Here is a 6,727-nt window from a genome sequence, read left to right as displayed (position 1 = left end):
TTCTTGAGATCGGCCACTAATAAGGTGAATTCACTTACGGGGAAAATGAGGTCCGGCTGCGGAAAAAGACCATCAGACCTCTGATACATAAAGGAACATAAAGGAAACTCATTATTCTTTACAGGACAAAACTGGGACAAAGTCAAACGGAGACTCTATTGCTGCAGATTCAGAAATCTGCTTCATACAAAAGTGTTTTCATGAAGTGCAATTGCCCTTAAGGCATTTAGGACTCAAGGTCACCTTAAAATAATAACAATAGACAAAACATATAATATGCATTATCACGGAAGAATAAGAAATTGCTCAATACTACGTTGTGTAGAAATTTAGAAGGAAGACCAAAGAGAAGAGAATTGCAATAATCTATACGTGAAATAACTAAGGCATTCAAACAGGACTCACTCTAGTGTGTCTTTCTTCTGTTTTTCTAGATGTGTTTCACTCTCTCGTCTCCAGTAGCAACAGCTATGATTGACAGCTGCATTCTAAAGGCCTGTCTCCACGGGAACAAGCGTGACCTTTTGCACATGGTCAGTTAGAGACGTCCACTTTCATTTCTGACAGTGGGTTCTTGTGTGTGTTTCTCGTGCCTCATTCTCATGGCATTTCTGTAAATGACACCAAAATAAGAACGAATATCAGCTCAGGGTGCATCATTGTGTCAATAGTCAGTCTCTAGTGTGTGTGTGTGTGTGTGTGTGTGTGTGTGTATATCTATATATAACTATCTATACTAACTATAGGATTAAATCAGGATGATTGGGAATTTTTTTTCTGTCATCTCAATACCAAAAAGTGTCCCAATTTATCTGAATATATATGTAATTCTGCAGTTCGTAAAGCTTGCATATATATATACTGCTTCAGGCTGAACTTCTGGCTATAATAATCACACTATAATAATGATTTATGTTAATTTCTTATCTATTTTCAGTTGTAAAGCTCTAGCAAATCCAATCTACTCCACACAGAAATCTGATATATGGCAGGCAATACATGTAAAATACACCCAAGAAGATGATACATATATATATTATGGGATATATAGCAAGGACCACTAAATATTAAATATGGTTTTCACTGACATAAAATGTCACATGTTTGTGCATATTTAAAATATTATAACTACTGTTTTTATGTCATAGATGAATACTGTATTTTAATGTATCAAATGCAAATTTTTCATATTATTATCAGTGAATGCACTCACACACTCACACTCTCTCTCACACAAACTCACTCACTCATTCACTCACTCACTCACTCTCACACACACACACACACACACACACACACACACACACACACACACACACACACACACTCTCTCTCTCTCTCTCTCTCTCTCTCTCTCTCTCTCTCTCTCTCTCACACACACACACACACACAGCCATAAATCTGTTTTTATATCTAATGTATGTACCTTTATATCTAGATATATATCTAGATAATATATAGATAGATTTATATCTATGACCAAATCTCTATTTAAAATTGCTGTCAGATGAAAATATTAACACCCATAGTCTCTTTAACACATCAGAATGATGCCTTCTTGTTTGTGGCTGTATAAACCCTCTCTTTACACCTGTAAACCTCCCGTTTGTTGTTTCCATTTCAGCAGACACTTGAAACAGGAGGTGTGTTGAGCTGGTGATTGGCTCTCAACCCCAGGTCGGCCCGCTTGATTGGCGGGTGTGTTGTTATTGATCGAAGAATCAGTTTCAGGGTAATTTCTGTCTTGCCGAGGGAGAAAAGAAAGGTGAGTCACGATGAGTGTGAGCTTCTGAAAACATCAGACGAATCACACAGAGGAAACTGAGACACGATCATCTGTGTGAAACATTAACTACATATAAAACTTAAATCATACAAAAAAATTACTTACTTGAAACCAATTACTTGAAATAAAGGTCCGTCAGCAGAGAACGCCTCGTGTGCAGTTCATCAGATCACATATAAAATATTACCCACAAGGCCAAGACACAGAAAGAAAGAAGATGCAGAACCTAACATAAAATAAAGGATATAGAAACATTAACATGTTTAATACAATCACATTTACTACAATATTTATATTATTTTCGGGGTTCTAAAGGCTAATACAAATATTTTTCTACTTTGTTATAAATACTTGAGTAATCAATGTAAATGTAACAAACTTTCGATCGTAATACTTGTAATTTATACATGCATAAATTAAACACACACTTAGTTTTCACTTAACATGTTCAAGTTCACACTTAAATGAAGTGCTGCTGGTTACTAAGCAGAATTATCTGTAATGTTTTTTTATGGAAAAAATGGAAAAATAACTTGTGTGTGTGTGAGTGTATGTGTGTGACAGTGTGAGTGTGTTGTGTGTGTGTGTAAGTGAGTGTGTGTGTGTGTGTGTGTGTGTGTTTGTGAGGGTGTGTGTGTGTGTGTGTGTGTTTGTGAGTGAGTGTGTGAGAGAGTGTGTGTGTGTGTTGTGAGTCTGTGTGTATGAGTAAAACAGCCTGGGAGATAATCAATACTGCTCAGATGTGTGTGTATGTGGGTGTTATTCTTTCCCATCATGCCTCAGTCAGCTGTAGAGCATCATGACCGCAGGACCCATAATCCCTTCTGCTCCGTGTGGCATTTCTCTGGCTGTTGATCACAGATCACGTGCTGATCGATCAATAACTTTGGGAGTCTGAAGTCATTCAAACGGTAATTTCTGAGGTGTAATAATCCAGGAGAGTTTATGTTCTTGAGCTCCAGCTGTAGTTTTTACTGAGCATGTTGTTCCAGTGTTTCAAGGACAGTTTGGCTATTTCTCCCTCATTGTTGGAAAGGCTTGCTGGGAATGACGTAGGTGATAATCAAACACGCTCACATAAACCTGTCTCTCTCACACACACACACACGCACGCACGCACGCACGCACGCACGCACACACACACACACACACACACACACACACACTTGATTGAAAATATTGTCTGATACATTTTTTCAGTAAGGATGCATTAAATTGATGAAAAAAATTAAGTTATTTAGAATGTTACAAGTCATTACAAATTCTATTTTCAGAGGTTTTCAACATGGATAATAATCAGTAATGAGCATCAAATCATCATATTTGAATGATTTCTGAAGGATCATGTGACACTGAAGACTGGAGTAATGATGCTGAAAATTAAGCTTTGATCACAGGAATAAATTACACTTTACTATATATTCACATAGAAAACAAATATTTTACATTGTAATAATATTTCACTGTTTTTACTGTATATTTGAACAAATAAATGCAGCCTTGGTGAGCAGAAGAGACTTATTAATATAAAACAACAAAAATATATAACTATTTTAATATTAATATAAAGCTCTGATTGCTTTGCTATACATACATACATATTGTAAACAGAGCTTTATAAATAAATAAATAAATATAAAATTTGAATATTAATATTTATAAAACTGATTGCTATAACTGATTGCTGTTGGGTATTGCATACTGTTTCATATACTTTCATATAATTTCAAATAAATCTACAGCCAATAGTAAATGCAACACAGTATGAAGTTATGACATTTAAAACAAACAGTTAAAGCCATATTTATATTCAGATTGACAACTGGACAGTATAATGCACTGCATACTGTATACTTCATTCTATATGAAGTTCCCCTAAAGTCAATAAAGTTATCCCTTAAAACTCATCTTTGATCACCAAAATGACATATTTAAACGTTTTTCCCTTGAAAAAAAATATATTCATGCCTTATAAAAAATGTAGCCTAATTTAGTATACACGGTTTTATGAATATGCAAATGAGCCCCGCCTCCACTCACTCACTCAGCTCAGAGATCCACTGGTTGACGATCACACGTTGATCTGATTGGTTACAAGGTAGTTTGTGACGTCAGAAACACCAGCGATTTCAAAGCTTGTTTTTGAGACTGTCTTTGGTTCACTGCAGTTTTAAGGAAAATACTCAGCAAAGGTGTCGACTTATGAACTTACATGTGGTTTGTCTTAAAGCATATTAAAAACACCACATAGAAATACAAACAACATTAAAAGCTTAATTTTCACCACGGGTGTTAAGGCATAATGCAGCACAGTATGCAGCCGAGTTCTGATTAAAACCAGGCTACAAAACATTAAAATGCTTTCGTTGGAAATAGACGGATGGAGAAAGAGAGCGAGAGAAATCTCTCACACACACACACACAAGCAGCCAATACAGTAATGCATATGTGTGTGAGTGTGTGAGTGAGTGTGTGTGTGTGAGGTGGGAAGAGGCTGTCATAGAGAGATAGGCCGGGCTCTGAATCAATAGGTTTACTATGGCCGCTGGCCAGCGGTTGTTTCCATGTTCTCTTAGGCTGGGATTCACTCATCAATACCTTCATCGGGTCTCTGGAGCTGCAGGGCTGCACCAGTAATCAGGGATATTTTTAGAGGCCTAACACTCTTTCTGGCAAGGTTATAGCGCTGGCCTCTGCTGTCTCACTCTCTTTATCTCTCCGTGGCCGCCAGTGATCACTACCTAACCAAACTGAGGCTACTAACTTAACTATGACAGTGGCTATTTTCATAATCATGCAGCTTTTACAGAAGATATTAATCAGCTCAAGTCAGTTCAGTCCAATAATAGTGACTCGCCAGTCAACTCAGTTATAAAGCATCTCTCCTAAAGACTGAAGAGTTGTTATTCAGTTCAAGTTCAGTTCTCATCCGATAGTATGAGTGTATCGATAATATTACTGGATATTAAGTGTTTTTTAAGACAAGGCTATAGTGGCAAGGAACCCAAACTCCATCATGTGATAGAAATTGATATAAATTAGAAAGCTCGGGCCAAACAATCAAACCAAATGTGAAAGCAGCCTATCAAAGTGTAAATGATTCAGAAAGTTTACTTATTTTACAGGCTACTTTAACCCTCTGGTGCTCTTCTGTCATTCTTGACCGGAAATTTTTTTATTAAAATTTACATTTTATTTATTTAAAATTTTAAAACACTTCTGCTCACCAAGGCTGCTTTTATTTGATAAAAATACAGTAAAAATGTGAAATATTATTACAATGTAAATCAGCTGTTTTCTATGTGAATATATAGTAAAGTGTAATTTATTCCTGTGATCAAAGCTGAATTTTCAGCATCATTACTCCAGTCTTCAGTGTCACATGATCCTTCATAACATGCTAATTTGATGCTCAAGAAACTGGTATTTTCTGTTGTAATTTTTTTTTCTATTTTTAAGAGTTATGCTTAAAACAAGAAAAAACAAAAATGTATTATGCGTAAATAGCTTTTTATCACAGAAATATGCCAATTTAGATGGAATTATATTTATATTTACAGTATATAGTTCTGTATTTAATAAATAAGTATATTTCTGTCATCTTGGATGGATCACATCTACATCACATCTATTTCCTTTTCAAACAGTCTCCGAATCCGAGGTGCGCCTGACGATGCTGTCTAGTTAGGGAGATCGCTAGGTTTTGAAGATTTTGTTCTTAGTAAATTGTTGAAATAAATAAGAACTCAATTTAAAAAAAGTTTCCTTTATTGTGAAGAGTCTTTCTGAGGGACGTGTGGGTGTTTTTATTGTGTAGGATTGCAGAGGTGTAGACGTACCTTGGTGAGGTTTTACCTCTTTCAAGAGTCGTTCTCCGGTTAGAGGGAGTATTTCTTCCTTGGGAATGATCCGTGATTTTCACACTGTGTTCTTCCTGAGGAGATGAAAGTCACCGACATCATTAACAGATAGATGGATGAATGATAGAAAGAACAGACAGAGACAGACAAACAGAACGACAGTATATCTATCTATCTATCTATCTATCTATCTATCTATCTATCTATCTATCTATCTATCTATCGTTCTATCTATCTATCGTTCTATCTATCTATCGTTCTATCTATCTATCTATCTATCTATCTATCTATCTATCTATCTATCTATCTATCTATCTGTCTATCTGTTCTGTCTATATAAGTAAAGAGCACTATTTGTGTAACAGAGTTGCATCCTGTGAAAAGTGTTAAAAATACTTACGAGGTTAATTTCAATTAGGATAAAGGCAGTAGACATGCAGTTCAGTAGAGCAGATCGTGTGTGTGTGTGTGTGTGTGTGAGAGAGAGTGTATGTATGTGTGTGTGAGAGTGAGTGTGTGTGTTTGTGTGTGAGAGAGTGTGTATTAGTGAGTGAGTGAGTGAGTGAGTGTGTGTGTTTGTGTGAGTGAGTGAGTGAGTGTGTGTTTGTGTGAGTGAGTGAGTGTGTGTGTGTGTGTGTGTGTGTGTGTGTGTGTGTGTGAGTGTGTGTATGTGTGAGAGTGTGTGTGTGTGTAAGTGTAAGTGTGTGTGTGTGTGTGTGTGTGAGTGAGTGCGCGAGTAAGTAAATGTGTGTGTGTGAGTACTAGTGAGTGAGTGAGTGTGTGTGTGTGTGTGTGTATATCTGTGAGTGAAAGTGTGTGTGTGTGTGTGTGTGTGTGTGTGAGAGAGTGAGTGAGTGTGTGTGTGTGTGTGTGTGTGTGTGTGTGTGTGAGTGAGTGAGTGAGTGAGTGCGTGTGTGTGTGAGTGCGCGAGTAAATAAATGTGTGTGTGTGAGTACTAGTGAGTGAATGTGTGTGTGTGTGTGTGTGTGTGTGTGTGTGTGAGTGTGTGTGTGTATGTTTGTGTGAGAGTGTGTGTGTGTATGTGTAAGTGTGTGTATGTGTGAGTGTAAGTGTGTGTGAG

General features: G+C 36.7%; 1 long non-coding RNA gene across 1 annotated transcript; it reads right to left on the bottom strand.

The window, feature by feature from the left end:
- Nucleotides 1-419: 419 nt before the first annotated feature.
- On the bottom strand, nt 420-2,003 carry LOC307144344. The gene is made up of 3 exons (XR_013818729.1): nt 1,906-2,003; nt 1,592-1,739; nt 420-611 (listed from the first exon to the last, which is right to left on the bottom strand). It is a non-coding gene; the product is annotated as an uncharacterized lncRNA (long non-coding RNA).
- Nucleotides 2,004-6,727: the final 4,724 nt, after the last annotated feature.

This window comes from Squalius cephalus (genome assembly GCF_949319135.1).
Source record: "Squalius cephalus genome assembly, chromosome: 17".
Lineage (NCBI taxonomy): Eukaryota > Metazoa > Chordata > Actinopteri > Cypriniformes > Leuciscidae > Squalius > Squalius cephalus.
The sequence above is the reverse complement of the archived record's forward strand: the minus strand, read 5'-3'. Positions and strand labels throughout refer to the sequence as shown.